Source organism: Hetaerina americana, unplaced genomic scaffold, assembly GCF_022747635.1.
Source record: "Hetaerina americana unplaced genomic scaffold, ioHetAmer1.1.p SCAF_55, whole genome shotgun sequence".
NCBI lineage: Eukaryota > Metazoa > Arthropoda > Insecta > Odonata > Calopterygidae > Hetaerina > Hetaerina americana.
Genome location: NW_027287150.1, coordinates 2,239,806 through 2,256,920, shown reverse-complemented (window position 1 = coordinate 2,256,920; position 17,115 = coordinate 2,239,806). Strand labels below are relative to the sequence as shown.

The window sequence follows — 17,115 nt, the reverse complement described above, 5'->3', positions numbered from 1 at the left end:
AAAAACCACATCCATAGGCTAATGTAGCATCCAGGGCCCAGTGCAGTCCAAAGGGTCGCCCTTTCATACCAAAAATAAGAAATTACTTAACAATATCTCCTAAACTAGAACATTTTTTTCTCTAATTTTCACCATACACCCTGAGCTACACATGTACTTCAAGCAGTCTTTCGCTTACCCCATGCTCCTGGCCTAGTTTAGTAACCAGGGCCCTATTACCTCTCCTCAGTCGTCATCTCACACGAGAAAACACAAAGTACTTCACAATATCTCCTAAACTAGAACATTTTTTTCTCTAATTTTCACCATACACCCTGAGCTACACATGTACTTCAAGCAGTCTTTCGCTTACCCCATGCTCCTGGCCTAGTTTAGTAACCAGGGCCCAATTATCTCACCTCAGTCGTCATCTCACACGAAAAAACACAAAGTACTTCACAATATCTCCTAAACTAGAACATTTTTTTCTCTAATTTTCACAATACACGGTAGGCTACACATGTACTTTCAGCAGTCTTTCGCTTACCCCATGCTCCTGGCCTAGTTTAGTAACCAGGGCCCAATTATCTCACCTCGATCGTCATCTCACACGAAAAAACACAAAGTACTTCACAATATCTCCTAAACTAGAACATTTTTTTCTCTAATTTTCACCATACACCGTGAGCTACACATGTCCTTCAAGCAGTCTTTCGCTTACCCCATGCTCCTGGCCTAGTTTAGTAGCCAGGGCCGATTAAAAGTGACTACGACACGACACAACTTGGCCCACGGCAAAGGGTTATCTCAGCTGATTTTCTAAGAATTTCAAAATATCTCCTAAACTGGAACATTTTTTTCTCTAATTTTCACAATACACCATAGGCTACACATGTACTTTAAGCAGTCTTTCGCTTACCCCATGCTCCTGGCCTAGTTTAGTAACCAGGGCCCAATTACCTCACCTCAGTCGTCATCTCACACGAGAAAACACAAAGTACTTCACAATATCTCCTAAACTAGAACATTTTTTTCTCTAATTTTCACCATACACCCTGAGCTACACATGTCCTTCAAGCAGTCTTTCGCTTACCCCATGCTCCTGGCCTAGTTTAGTAACCAGGGCCCAATTACCTCACCTCAGTCGTCATCTCACACGAAGAAACACAAAGTACTTCACAATATCTCCTAAACTAGAACATTTTTTTCTCTAATTTTCACCATACACCCTAGGCAACACATGTACTTTAAGCAGTCTTTCGCTTACCCCATGCTCCTGGCCTAGTTTAGTAACCAGGGCCCAATAACCTCACATCGGTCGTCATCTCACACGAGAAAACACAAAGTACTTCAGAATATCTCCTAAACTAGAACATTTTTTTCTCTAATTTTCACAATACACCATAGGCTACACATGTACTTTAAGCAGTCTTTCGCTTACCCCATGCTCCTGGCCTAGTTTAGTAACCAGGGCCATATAACCTCACCTCGGTCGTAATCTCACACTAAAAAACAAAAAGTACTTCACAATATCTCCTAAACTAGAACATTTTTTTCTCTAATATTCACAATACACCATAGGCTACACATGTTCTTTCAGCAGTCTTTCGCTTACCCCATGCTCCTGGGCTACTTTAGTAACCAGGGCCCAATTACCTCACCCCGGTCGTCATCTCACACGTGAAAACACAAAGTACTTCAGAATATCTCCTAAACTAGAACATTTTTTTCTCTAATTTTCACCATACACCCTAGGCTACACAAGTACTTCAAGCAGTCTTTCGCTTACCCCATGCTCCTGGCCTAGTTTAGTAGCCAGGGCCGATTAAAAGTGACTACGACACGACACTGAACTTGGCCCACGGCAAAGGGTTATCTCAGCTGATTTTCTAAGAATTTAAAAATATCTCCTTTACTAGAACATTTTTTTCTCTAATTTTCACCATACACCCTAAGCTAAACATGTACTTCAAGCAGTCTTTCGCTTAACCCATGCTCCTGGCCTAGTTTAGTAACCAGGGCCCAATTACCTCACCTCAGTCGTCATCTCACACGAAAAAACACAAAGTACTTAACAATATCTCCTAAACTAGAACATTTTTTTCTCCAAATTTCACAATACACATTAGGCTACACATGTACTTCAAGCAGTCTTTCGCTTACCCCATGCTCCTGCCCTAGTTTAGTAACAAGGGCCCAATAACCTCACATCGGTCGTCATCTCACACGAGAAAACACAAAGTACTTCACAATATCTCCTAAACTAGAACATTTTTTTCTCTAATTTTCACAATACACATTAGGCTACACATGTACTTTCAGCAGTCTTTCGCTTACCCCATGCTCCTGGCCTAGTTTAGTAGCCAGGGCCGATTAAAAGTGACTACGACACGACACTGAACTTGGCCCACGGCAAAGGGTTATCTCGGCTGATTTTCTAAGAATTTCAAAATATCTCCTTAAGTGGAACATTTTTTTCTCTAATTTTCACCATACACCCTGAGCTACACAAGTACTTCAAACAGTCTTTCGCTTACGCCATGCTCCTGGCCTAGTTTAGTAACCAGGGCCCAATTACCTCACCTCAGTCGTCATCTCACACGAAAAAACACAAAGTACTTAACAATATCTCCTAAACTAGAACATTTTTTTCTCCAAATTTCACAATACACATTAGGCTACACATGTACTTCAAGCAGTCTTTCGCTTACCCCATGCTCCTGCCCTAGTTTAGTAACAAGGGCCCAATAACCTCACATCGGTCGTCATCTCACACGAGAAAACACAAAGTACTTCACAATATCTCCTAAACTAGAACATTTTTTTCTCTAATTTTCACAATACACATTAGGCTACACATGTACTTCAAGCAGTCTTTCGCTTACCCCATGCTCCTGGCCTAGTTTAGTAGCCAGGGCCGATTAAAAGTGACTACGACACGACACTGAACTTGGCCCACGGCAAAGGGTTATCTCAGCTGATTTTCTAAGAATTTCAAAATATCTCCTTAACTAGAACATTTTATTCACTAATTTTCACCATACACCCTAAGCTAAACATGTACTTCAAGCAGTCTTTCGCTTACCCCATGCTCCTGGCCTAGTTTAGTAACCAGGGCCCAATTACCTCACCTCAGTCGTCATCTCACACGAGAAAACACAAAGTACTTCACAATATCTCCTAAACTAGAACATTGTTTTCTCTAATTTTCACCATACACATTAGGCTACACATGTACTTCAAGCAGTCTTTCGCTTACCCCATGCTCCTGGCCTAGTTTAGTAACCAGGGCCCAATTACCTCACCTCCGTCGTCATCTCACACGAAAAAACACGAAGTACTTCGGAATATCTCCTAAACTAGAACATATTTTTCTCTAATTTTCACAATACACCCTAGGCTATACATGTACTTTAAGCAGTCTTTCGCTTACCCCATGCTCCTGGCCTAGTTTAGTAGCCAGGGCCGATTAAAAGTGACTACGACACGACACTGAACTTGGCCCACGGCAAAGGGTTATCTCAGCTGATTTTCTAAGAATTTAAAAATATCTCCTTAACTAGAACATTTTTTTCTCTAATTTTCACCATACACCCTAAGCTAAACATGTACTTCAAGCAGTCTTTCGCTTACCCCATGCTCCTGGCCTAGTTTAGTAACCAGGGCCCAATTCCCTCACCTCAGTCGTCATCTCACACGAGAAAACACAAAGTACTTCATAATATCTCCTAAACTAGAACATTTTTTTCTCTAATTTTCACCATACACCCTGAGCTACACATTTACTTCAAGCAGTCTTACGCTTACCCCATGCTCCTGGCCTAGTTTAGTAACCAGGGCCCAATTACCTCACCTCAGTCGTCATCTCACACGAAAAAACACAAAGTACTTCACAATATCTCCTAAACTAGAACATTTTTTTCTCTAATTTTCACAATACACCCTAGGCTATACATGTACTTTCAGCAGTCTTTCGCTTACCCCATGCTCCTGGCCTAGTTTAGTAGCCAGGGCCGATTAAAAGTGACTACGACACGACACTGAACTTGGCCCACGGCAAAGGGTTATCTCAGCTGATTTTGTAAGAATTTCAAAATATCTCCTAAACTAGAACATTTTTTTCTCTAATTTTCACAATACACCATAGGCTACACATGTACTTTCAGCAGTATTTCGCTTACCCCATGCTCCTGGCCTAGTTTAGTAACCAGGGCCCAATTACCTCACCTCAGTCGTCATCTCACACGAGAAAACACAAAGTACTTCATAATATCTCCTAAACTAGAACATTTTTTTCTCTAATTTTCACAATACACGGTAGGCTACACATGTACTTTCAGCAGTCTTTCGCTTACCCCATGCTCCTGGCCTAGTTTAGTAACCAGGGCCCAATTATCTCACCTCGATCGTCATCTCACACGAAAAAACACAAAGTACTTCAAAATATCTCCTAAACTAGAACATTTTTTTCTCTAATTTTCACAATACACCCTAAGCTATACATGTACATTCAGCAGTCTTTCGCTTACCCCATGCTCCTGGCCTAGTTTAGTAACCAGGGCCCAATAACCTCACATCGGTCGTCATCTCACACCAGAAAACACGAAGTACTTCACAATATCTCCTAAACTAGAACATCGTTTTCTCTAATTTTCACAATACACGGTAGGCTACACATGTACTTTCAGCAGTCTTTCGCTTACCCCATGCTCCTGGCCTAGTTTAGTAACCAGGGCCCAATTATCTCACCTCGATCGTCATCTCACACGAGAAAACACAAAGTACTTCACAATATCTCCTAAACTAGAACATTTTTTTCTCTAATTTTCACCATACACCCTGAGCTACACATGTCCTTCAAGCAGTCTTTCGCTTACCCCATGCTCCTGGCCTAGTTTAGTAGCCAGGGCCGATTAAAAGTGACTACGACACGACACTGAACTTGGCCCACGGCAAAGGGTTATCTCAGCTGATTTTCTAAGAATTTCAAAATATCTCCTTAACTAGAACATTTTTTTCTCTAATTTTCACCATTCACCCTAGGCTATACATGTACTTTCAGCAGTCTTTCGCTTACCCCATGCTCCTGGCCTAGTTTAGTAACCAGGGCCCAATAACCTCACATCGGTCGTCATCTCACACGAGAAAACACAAAGTACTTCACAATATCTCCTAAACTAGAACATTGTTTTCTCTAATTTTCACCATTCACCCTAGGCTATACATGTACTTTCAGCAGTCTTTCGCTTACCCCATGCTCCTGGCCTAGTTTAGTAGCCAGGGCCGATTAAAAGTGACTACGACACGACACTGAACTTGGCCCACGGCAAAGGGTTATCTCAGCTGATTTTCTAAGAATTTCAAAATATCTCCTTAACTAGAACATTTTTTTCTCTAATTTTCACCATTCACCCTAGGCTATACATGTACTTTCAGCAGTCTTTCGCTTACCCCATGCTCCTGGCCTAGTTTAGTAACCAGGGCCCAATAACCTCACATCGGTCGTCATCTCACACGAGAAAACACAAAGTACTTCACAATATCTCCTAAACTAGAACATTGTTTTCTCTAATTTTCACCATTCACCCTAGGCTATACATGTACTTTCAGCAGTCTTTCGCTTACCCCATGCTCCTGGCCTAGTTTAGTAGCCAGGGCCGATTAAAAGTGACTACGACACGACACTGAACTTGGCCCACGGCAAAGGGTTATCTCAGCTGATTTTCTAAGAATTTCAAAATATCTCCTAAAATAGAACATTTTTTTCTCTAATTTTCACAATACACCATAGGCTACACATGTACTTTCAGCAGTATTTCGCCTACCCCATGCTCCTGGCCTAGTTTAGTAACCAGGGCCCAATTCCCTCACCTCAGTCGTCATCTCACACGAGAAAACACAAAGTACTTCATAATATCTCCTAAACTAGAACATTTTTTTCTCTAATTTTCACCATACACCCTGAGCTACACATTTACTTCAAGCAGTCTTACGCTTACCCCATGCTCCTGGCCTAGTTTAGTAACCAGGGCCCAATTACCTCACCTCAGTCGTCATCTCACACGAAAAAACACAAAGTACTTCACAATATCTCCTAAACTAGAACATTTTTTTCTCTAATTTTCACAATACACCCTAGGCTATACATGTACTTTCAGCAGTCTTTCGCTTACCCCATGCTCCTGGCCTAGTTTAGTAACCAGGGCCCAATTCCCTCACCTCAGTCGTCATCTCACACGAGAAAACACAAAGTACTTCATAATATCTCCTAAACTAGAACATTTTTTTCTCTAATTTTCACCATACACCCTGAGATACACATTTACTTCAAGCAGTCTTACGCTTACCCCATGCTCCTGGCCTAGTTTAGTAACCAGGGCCCAATTACCTCACCTCAGTCGTCATCTCACACGAAAAAACACAAAGTACTTCACAATATCTCCTAAACTAGAACATTTTTTTCTCTAATTTTCACAATACACCCTAGGCTATACATGTACTTTCAGCAGTCTTTCGCTTACCCCATGCTCCTGGCCTAGTTTAGTAGCCAGGGCCGATTAAAAGTGACTACGACACGACACTGAACTTGGCCCACGGCAAAGGGTTATCTCAGCTGATTTTGTAAGAATTTCAAAATATCTCCTAAACTAGAACATTTTTTTCTCTAATTTTCACAATACACCATAGGCTACACATGTACTTTCAGCAGTATTTCGCTTACCCCATGCTCCTGGCCTAGTTTAGTAACCAGGGCCCAATTACCTCACCTCAGTCGTCATCTCACACGAGAAAACACAAAGTACTTCATAATATCTCCTAAACTAGAACATTTTTTTCTCTAATTTTCACAATACACGGTAGGCTACACATGTACTTTCAGCAGTCTTTCGCTTACCCCATGCTCCTGGCCTAGTTTAGTAACCAGGGCCCAATTATCTCACCTCGATCGTCATCTCACACGAAAAAACACAAAGTACTTCAAAATATCTCCTAAACTAGAACATTTTTTTCTCTAATTTTCACAATACACCCTAAGCTATACATGTACATTCAGCAGTCTTTCGCTTACCCCATGCTCCTGGCCTAGTTTAGTAACCAGGGCCCAATAACCTCACATCGGTCGTCATCTCACACCAGAAAACACAAAGTACTTCACAATATCTCCTAAACTAGAACATTGTTTTCTCTAATTTTCACCATTCACCCTAGGCTATACATGTACTTTCAGCAGTCTTTCGCTTACCCCATGCTCCTGGCCTAGTTTAGTAGCCAGGGCCGATTAAAAGTGACTACGACACGACACTGAACTTGGCCCACGGCAAAGGGTTATCTCAGCTGATTTTCTAAGAATTTCAAAATATCTCCTTAACTAGAACATTTTTTTCTCTAATTTTCACCATTCACCCTAGGCTATACATGTACTTTCAGCAGTCTTTCGCTTACCCCATGCTCCTGGCCTAGTTTAGTAACCAGGGCCCAATAACCTCACATCGGTCGTCATCTCACACGAGAAAACACAAAGTACTTCACAATATCTCCTAAACTAGAACATTGTTTTCTCTAATTTTCACCATTCACCCTAGGCTATACATGTACTTTCAGCAGTCTTTCGCTTACCCCATGCTCCTGGCCTAGTTTAGTAGCCAGGGCCGATTAAAAGTGACTACGACACGACACTGAACTTGGCCCACGGCAAAGGGTTATCTCAGCTGATTTTCTAAGAATTTCAAAATATCTCCTAAAATAGAACATTTTTTTCTCTAATTTTCACAATACACCATAGGCTACACATGTACTTTCAGCAGTATTTCGCCTACCCCATGCTCCTGGCCTAGTTTAGTAACCAGGGCCCAATTCCCTCACCTCAGTCGTCATCTCACACGAGAAAACACAAAGTACTTCATAATATCTCCTAAACTAGAACATTTTTTTCTCTAATTTTCACCATACACCCTGAGCTACACATTTACTTCAAGCAGTCTTACGCTTACCCCATGCTCCTGGCCTAGTTTAGTAACCAGGGCCCAATTACCTCACCTCAGTCGTCATCTCACACGAAAAAACACAAAGTACTTCACAATATCTCCTAAACTAGAACATTTTTTTCTCTAATTTTCACAATACACCCTAGGCTATACATGTACTTTCAGCAGTCTTTCGCTTACCCCATGCTCCTGGCCTAGTTTAGTAACCAGGGCCCAATTCCCTCACCTCAGTCGTCATCTCACACGAGAAAACACAAAGTACTTCATAATATCTCCTAAACTAGAACATTTTTTTCTCTAATTTTCACCATACACCCTGAGCTACACATTTACTTCAAGCAGTCTTACGCTTACCCCATGCTCCTGGCCTAGTTTAGTAACCAGGGCCCAATTACCTCACCTCAGTCGTCATCTCACACGAAAAAACACAAAGTACTTCACAATATCTCCTAAACTAGAACATTTTTTTCTCTAATTTTCACAATACACCCTAGGCTATACATGTACTTTCAGCAGTCTTTCGCTTACCCCATGCTCCTGGCCTAGTTTAGTAGCCAGGGCCGATTAAAAGTGACTACGACACGACACTGAACTTGGCCCACGGCAAAGGGTTATCTCAGCTGATTTTGTAAGAATTTCAAAATATCTCCTAAACTAGAACATTTTTTTCTCTAATTTTCACAATACACCATAGGCTACACATGTACTTTCAGCAGTATTTCGCTTACCCCATGCTCCTGGCCTAGTTTAGTAACCAGGGCCCAATTACCTCACCTCAGTCGTCATCTCACACGAGAAAACACAAAGTACTTCATAATATCTCCTAAACTAGAACATTTTTTTCTCTAATTTTCACAATACACGGTAGGCTACACATGTACTTTCAGCAGTCTTTCGCTTACCCCATGCTCCTGGCCTAGTTTAGTAACCAGGGCCCAATTATCTCACCTCGATCGTCATCTCACACGAAAAAACACAAAGTACTTCAAAATATCTCCTAAACTAGAACATTTTTTTCTCTAATTTTCACAATACACCCTAAGCTATACATGTACATTCAGCAGTCTTTCGCTTACCCCATGCTCCTGGCCTAGTTTAGTAACCAGGGCCCAATAACCTCACATCGGTCGTCATCTCACACCAGAAAACACAAAGTACTTCACAATATCTCCTAAACTAGAACATCGTTTTCTCTAATTTTCACAATACACGGTAGGCTACACATGTACTTTCAGCAGTCTTTCGCTTACCCCATGCTCCTGGCCTAGTTTAGTAACCAGGGCCCAATTATCTCACCTCGATCGTCATCTCACACGAGAAAACACAAAGTACTTCACAATATCTCCTAAACTAGAACATTTTTTTCTCTAATTTTCACCATACACCCTGAGCTACACATGTCCTTCAAGCAGTCTTTCGCTTACCCCATGCTCCTGGCCTAGTTTAGTAGCCAGGGCCGATTAAAAGTGACTACGACACGACACTGAACTTGGCCCACGGCAAAGGGTTATCTCAGCTGATTTTCAAAGAATTTCAAAATATCTCCTAAACTGGAACATTTTTTTCTCTAATTTTCACAATACACCATAGGCTACACATGTACTTTCAGCAGTATTTCGCTTACCCCATGCTCCTGGCCTAGTTTAGTAACCAGGGCCCAATTACCTCACCTCAGTCGTCATCTCACACGAGAAAACACAAAGTACTTCACAATATCTCCTAAACTAGAACATTTTTTTCTCTAATTTTCACCATACACCCTGAGCTACACATGTCCTTCAAGCAGTCTTTCGCTTACCCCATGCTCCTGGCCTAGTTTAGTAACCAGGGCCCAATAACCTCACATCGGTCGTCATCTCACACGAGAAAACACAAAGTACGAGGGTCATCCGGAAAGTAGTACCCGTTCGTGCCGCATGAAGTGCTGACGACGCGAGTAGCCGCTGGACGAGGTCAGATAGCTTCAGTGGCTTGTCTGCCTTCTCTGAGCCAAGTTGCGTGACGCTAGCATTGCCTGTGTTGTTTCTGTGATTGTTTACAATGTTTAAAAAAATTGAGAACGCCGCCAGTTGTGAAGTGAGGGCAGTGATTAAATTCCTCAATGCAAGAAACGTTCGCCCATGTGATATTCATCGCCAATTAAAGGAGGTGTATGGAGACAATGTAATGGACGAGTCGTCTGTTCGGCGGTGGTGTCGCAACTTCAACATGGGGAGGGGGAACACACACGACGATGAGCGTTCGGAGAGACCGTCTGTCATTACAGACCAACTGGTGAGCTCAGTTGACGAATTCGTGAGGAACGATCGGCGCGTCACAATTGATGACATCTGTGAGCATTTTCCCAATGTTTCTCGAACAATTGTTCATGAAATTGTTAAACACCATCTGCATTATGCAAAAATTTGTGCAAGATGGGTTCCTCGCGTATCTCAATGAGCTGGCGGCGAAGGACTATGCAGCAGGAATACAGAAACTTGTCACACGTTATGACAAATGCCTTAATTTGCTTGGAGATTATGTTGAGAAGTAGTTTAAAGTATCCTCTTTCAAATAAAATTTTTTATGTTTGTTAATATTTACTTTTGTGTCTTTATTTCACGAACGGGTACTACTTTCCGGATGACCCTCGTACTTCACAATATCTCCTAAACTAGAACATTGTTTTCTCTAATTTTCACCATACACCCTAGGCTATACATGTACTTTCAGCAGTCTTTCGCTTACCCCATGCTCCTGGCCTAGTTTAGTAGCCAGGGCCGATTAAAAGTGACTACGACACGACACTGAACTTGGCCCATGGAGATATTTTTTTTTATAGTTTGTTCTTTTATGCACTCAATATTATCTGAAATACGACCGTTTTTTTCTTCTTTTCAGTGTCACATAGTAGACCAATGTTTTAATGGAAACACACCAAGTCAGCAATCTGTTTCCTAATTCATTACTTACAGGTTCTTTTTCATTTTAGCACCATATTCCGGTCACAGATTCCTCACTTTCACACTTCCTCCTGATTCTTCACTTCTCTCCATTTTCTTTCTCTGATGTCTTGAGCTGCGAAGATGGGATTGAATGAAAAGGTCTTAGAAGGTATGTATGGATAACCTTTTTTTGTATTATTAGTAGTGTTCATTTATACATCACGGTTTTAGTTTATCTGCAAGTTATTCCACAACACCCGAAGAGGTTACTCGCTAGATGCGTTTCTCTTTGTGCTTGGAGAAGAAACGAGCGAAAAAGAGATCCCCGGGAGGCATATGAGAAACCGCTCGCTCTTTCCCTTAATTAAAAAGGGAGCATCTCCCGCTCTGATTTAAGGGATTAACTTTTGTTTAATTTTTTTCAACAATATATTCATACCTTTGATGTTCAAATGAATTCCGTCTAACCGCTTCCTGTTTGGGTGCCCTATCCACCTGAAAGATATATTGTGAGTGTTGAACTTCTTATTCAAATTTTACGGAAGAATATTTAAGAATATCGATTACCTCTCAAAATATTGTGTTTTTATCGTTCCGTTGGCATTGACGAATAAGCTTGCCGCGTCAATCACCCTTATCCCCCCTAATAATGAAAGTAGCAGAAGATATATTTTTTATCTGTGTGAAAAAGGAATAAAAAAGACATAAACACAGTAATCAACCCGAAGGTCGGTTTGGTAGGTGATGGTAGAGTTCACCCATTACTAAGCTTGACGGCGTGTGAAATCCCCACATTGGGGTAGGGGGGCCAGTTCCTTTCTTTGTGCTGGCCGGTTATGTTTTCCCAGGAAGACCTGCTACCCGAAAAATTACTCTAGCTTGGGTGGATCTGCTGGTGTCCATAGACTCGCCCGAGAATGGAACCCGGGCCTTCTACTCTGTAGTGAAACGCTCAACCCGTAGGACTACCGCGACCGTCGAAAAAGAAATATGTAAGGACATTTTGTGAACTTACTTTTTCGCCAATTCAAAATTGCTTTGTTTAATGCCTCCAGAAGCGCCCTATATTTGGAACAATGCCAAAACCTTGGTGCTGGTATCACGGTTAACAGTGTTATTCTGCATCCCCTGTTCCATAAAGTTCTCACTAAGGAGCAGTAGCTACCCCTTAATGAGTGAAACTTAGTCCCCTGTAATTAAATCAGTCAGCAATGGTGGGCATATTAATTAATGTTATCGTCTCTCAAGTTTAAATGGGTGAACATAATACCTTAGTGAAGTCATTGCAACCAATCAATACAATGACTTCTTCGTTTATCGCGTTAACAATTTGGGTCCTCCTCTTCAACTCCTCGGTTGTCTGTCCTGAGACACACATTCCGATACGGGCAGGATGAACTATAAAACCACGAAGTAAATGATATTAGAAATAAGCAAAACTACCGTATGAAAGAGTAATCCTCATAAAATCCAACGCACCATCTTGCAGCCTATACCCAATGTTTGAGGCGACCCTAACAAAGAAGGAGTCACCCAACATCTCCGCCCCGAACACTTTAGGTCTCTCATTCTGAAACGAAGGAAACAACATAGAAAGTACCTTATATGTAGAAAGTGGAAAATTTGATGACACAAAAAAATGTAATTCGTATAACGGGGACACATTTTTACGATTGCATAAAGTACGTGAGAAGATGAAATGTGCAGGTCACTTACCACGGGAATCATTGTTGTAACTGAAGAAAAATGTTCACATCTCTTTGAAAGTTGACGGACGCGCCTAGATAAAAAATGTCACGTGTTTCTTTATTCGTGGAGAGGATTCATGGGTGGACAATCCCTATTGGCTTGAACGACGGACGAAAACGAATTGGGAGGCGAAGGGTGTTGGTCGACCATCGGTTAAGGGTAAATCCTGGTTAAACCCAAATAGGAGAGGTCCCACTGCGTCAAAAATCAAGTGAAAGGGGAAATACTGCCGAGGACATCAACAATAGCCATCGCTCTCGAGGCGAACCCCGTCTCAGCGGGGAGCATGCCTTTGGGTTCAAGGTTGGTGCGTACTCGGGCACGAATTCTTCCATCGCGTATCGGTTTTCCCGGAGGTGATTCCAGTGCCATTCTTCAATTAATTGGAAAAGACAAAGCTTTTGCAGCAGTCGTCATGCCAACGTTGTTCCTTTAATGACACCAATCTTCCGATTTCCTGAAAATTTCGTTATCATCTAAACACAAGTGTACGCATGCAAAGCATTCCCCGCTAGCCACCGCGAGGACGTACGGTGGCGGGTGTGACGTCATCAGCCGCATAAGAACATTCCCGATGGTCACACCTGAACACAAAGATTTGTTTTATCGTGCACTGGAACAAGTTCATCACGCGAAAGAAGGGACTTACATGGATAAATATTCAATTACAGGATACGTATAATAAAATCATGCGGGAGAATATTAATGAAGATGGGTCTATTAAATACAAAAACATTCAGGTAGTCAGGGAAATATATGCACAGCCAATGGTATTTGTCTACGCGCTTGCGATCATATCTATTTTTATCTTCATTGGTCCAAGGAAAAAAAGACACTTTAAATCCATCCATCTACATTCCATCTACAATCTTTTTCCCTGATTTTACGTGATCTACCATTGCACCTGTAATTCAACCAACGGTGAAGTAGTGGCTCTCATGCTAATTATTCTAATAGTGTGTCGACGTTGCTACCTTGTTCGTTGCGGGTTTTCACTAACCTAGCTGCTCTACGTTGCACTGGAGCTTGTTCCAAAATTAAGGCAATGTCGTGAGGATGCCATACACCTGCGGTATTTTTTAGGTTGGGCCAAAATAATGTGGAATGAGAAAGCTCTTTAACCCTGTCATTATAATGCCCAAGCATCCTTTAGATGAATCCTAACTTTTATTTTGCAACTTTAACGATTGTCTTTCTCCCAGGACGTATCCTTAGTTATCGTTACAACGAAGTTTTTACCGTTTCTAAGCTTGCTACGTCATTTCCCTGTTTAGTGAGTTTTCGGGAGAAATTCTTTCGCTCCAAGAATTTATCGAAACACATTTATTCATTTGTTATCCTGGCACCACTTTTGAATGGAATGATTCCCAGGTTCCCTTTGATTCCCCATAGTTCCTAATGATTGAATGATTCTTAATTATTCCCTATCTTCATTACTGGATATTTCCCTATGCTATTGGCACTCGTATATCACTGCATCGTCAGCAAATGTGGATCTCAAGTTTATAATAAACTTCGTTTGTAAACATCGCAGCAACGTGAGTGTTATTATTGCCAGACATGAAAACGTGTTGGGCGAAAAGAGGTAGTTGTGTCTCACAAGATCTACCTCTTCGTGATCCATGATGGATTGTAATCAATAAAAAAACGTTTTAGAAATGTAACCCCTGGATGAGAGTTGTAGAGGAAGGAAGACATTAAGCATGCTGGAAAGCATGAAGGGAGATGAAAAGGACGCGCAGTTATTTCAGGACCCTACAAGCCACCGCTGGGGTGTTTGGCTGAGGGTGAATACACAACAGACTAATTTTGAGAAGAATATGGCCCCTACTGCGGCGCGACAATGTTATTCTGATCCCCTATCGGTCGTGAAAAAATAGCATCTTGAATCCATCTATTCTACACTTATTCATTCTAACTTTATTGACAAGATGCCTCCTACCGTAGTATGATGGGGGTGATAATAAATGTTCAACCTCACTGATACAGAGACATCCTTCCAATTTATCCAAGAGATTGAATATGTAATTTAATTTTCGCTATGTGAGTGATTCCCAGCCTGGTTCCTCTAATATTTTGGATACGCTACTAAGTTGTTGTTTTGCGGTATATGTGTTTGCATGAGTGTTGGATGAAGGGATTTTTGCATGATTGTGTGCGCTGCTGTGGGTGTAATTTTCCACGTTGTTGTTTTGCATGTGGTATTGTTCCTTTTTACGGTTGGTGAACTAACACCCCCCGCCACACGCCCTTGCGGCGGCTTGCGGGGTATTATGTAGATGTAGATGTAGAAGTTTATCATTGTACAAATCTAGCTCCTCAGCGATGAACGCGATCTATTTTCGCAATCAATCCAACTTCGTCAGGATTCCTTTTTGATGATTCATTAACGCCTTTCATGGGGAGCACATATCGGGACAATATGCGGATCGGCTTTAAAGAAACTTGGCTTCATAAAACGGGTGGTGGGGAAATGTAATTAAAAAATAAAAAAGTTAAAGGGAGGTGTTATTTGGCTCTGGTTAGACCCTCATTAGGAATATGCTGAAAGTATTTGGGATCCTTGGGAGAAAATTTGGCAAAAAGAATTAGATGAAGTCCAGAGAAAATCCGCTAGATTCGTTCAAAATTGTTATGATAAGAACAAGCGTGACAGGTCTCTTAGGGGAATTAGGCTGGGAACCACTTGAGTTACGAAGAGAACAAGCGAGGCTTAGACTTTTATAAAGGTTCAGAACAAACGAGTTTAACTATGACACTGAAGGAATCATAATGGCCCCACACTACTTAGGTAGATCAGAACACAAAGATAAAATAAGGGAGATAGATTCCAAGACAGATAGGTACAAATACTCATTCTTTCCCCGAAAAATCAGAAATCATAATAGTAAGAAACCGAAGACAATTTAGAAATATTAAAAACATTGAATTTACAAGTCGGAACAAAATTAAACATTGCAAAGATGTTAGGTATACTTTCAGGTGCATGCGTATGTTAGTTTGTAGTTTGAGTGTTTGCAGGTGTGTGGGGTGTAAGTGTTCTTGCATGAATGTATGCCATTTTTGTGGATGTATGATTTTGTGGTTTTTGCATGCGGTTTGTTTTTCTTTTCTAAATTACGGGTGGTGTCCTAACACCCCCGCCACACGCCCTTGCGGCGGCTTGCGGGGTATTAAGTACATGTAGATTCCATATACTAGCAGCATATTCTAAACGAGGCCTAACCAGCGAAAGATAACATTTCTCTTTCACCTTTTCATCACATATACCCAGTACTCTTCGGATAAATCCTAACTTTTTGTTAGCTTATCCACAAATTTCCCGTATGTGCCACGAGAGGTCGTGAGTCAGGGTAACGCCTAGGCATTTAATTCAATTTACTCATCCCATGTCGGTGTTTCCAATGCAGTAGTCGTTCGTGTGGGAATTGGAATTTTTCTAAAAATTTATCATGACGCATATTTTGAAGTTTAATTTTAATTTCCAAGGGTCGCACCAGCATTGTATAGCATTATGGTAATCTGAAAATGCTGCTGTGTCCTCAGGATCGCGGATATCACGGTAAACCACTACATCGTCGGCAAATAAACGTATCTTACTGAGTAGGAATAAAAGAGGTCCCGTAACATTTCCCCGGAGGATAAGCTGAAGTGAATTCAACTGCATCAGATGCAACAGCATATGTGACCTCCCTTCGTACGCCGAGAATCAGAAAAGATAACCTCCATTCAATGCGTACATTTCAGATAATACATTTTTTATTTATTAATATATACCCAGCAAGCCACGGCCAGAGTGCTTGGCAGGGGGTGAAAACACACCAGGATAATGTTGACCCGGATATTTTTACCCTTACCGCGGTCGAACAATGTCATTATGATCCCCTATCGTTCGTGGAAAAAATGTCAACTTAAATCTATCTGTTCTACACTTAATCTCTGTAATTTTATTTGCATGATATCTCCTACCGTAGTGCGATTTGGCGAATAAAACATTTTCAACATCATTCCTTGAAGAGACGTCGTTTCAATCCTGCGAAAGGTTTAATCTTTTATTTCACCTTCGCTCCGCGAGTGATTCCGAGCCTAGCTGCTCTAATATTTTGGATACAGTATCAAAACAACGTTTTACAAATCTAACTAAATAAGGAGAATACAAATTTATCTGGAAACACATTAAGCGCAATATATTCCCTGGACCCGATGAAATATTTTCAATAATGTATTATTAGAACAATGATGTATGATTAATAATGACATTAATTATGTGCTATTAAAATAATATTATTACAAAATGTATAATAACCCCATCTTCCAACGGTAGGCGAAATCATGTCCACCAAAAAAGACGGATTATGTATTGGGAAGAAAAAATTTCGTGTGTCAGTTTTTCCAGGTGCGATAAGGGATCACAATTGCCTTGCCCGACCGCGGGAGTAGGAGAAAAAATCTGGTCAAAATAGATCTGCTGTGTATTA

At 41.2% G+C, this 17,115-nt stretch overlaps 1 protein-coding gene across 1 annotated transcript in view; it reads right to left on the bottom strand.

Annotated features, from left to right (window-relative positions):
* LOC139694794 (uncharacterized) overlaps window positions 1–17,115 on the bottom strand; it is a 54,451-nt gene that overhangs the window by 22,688 nt on the left and 14,648 nt on the right. The gene's annotated exons all lie outside the window — the stretch shown is intronic.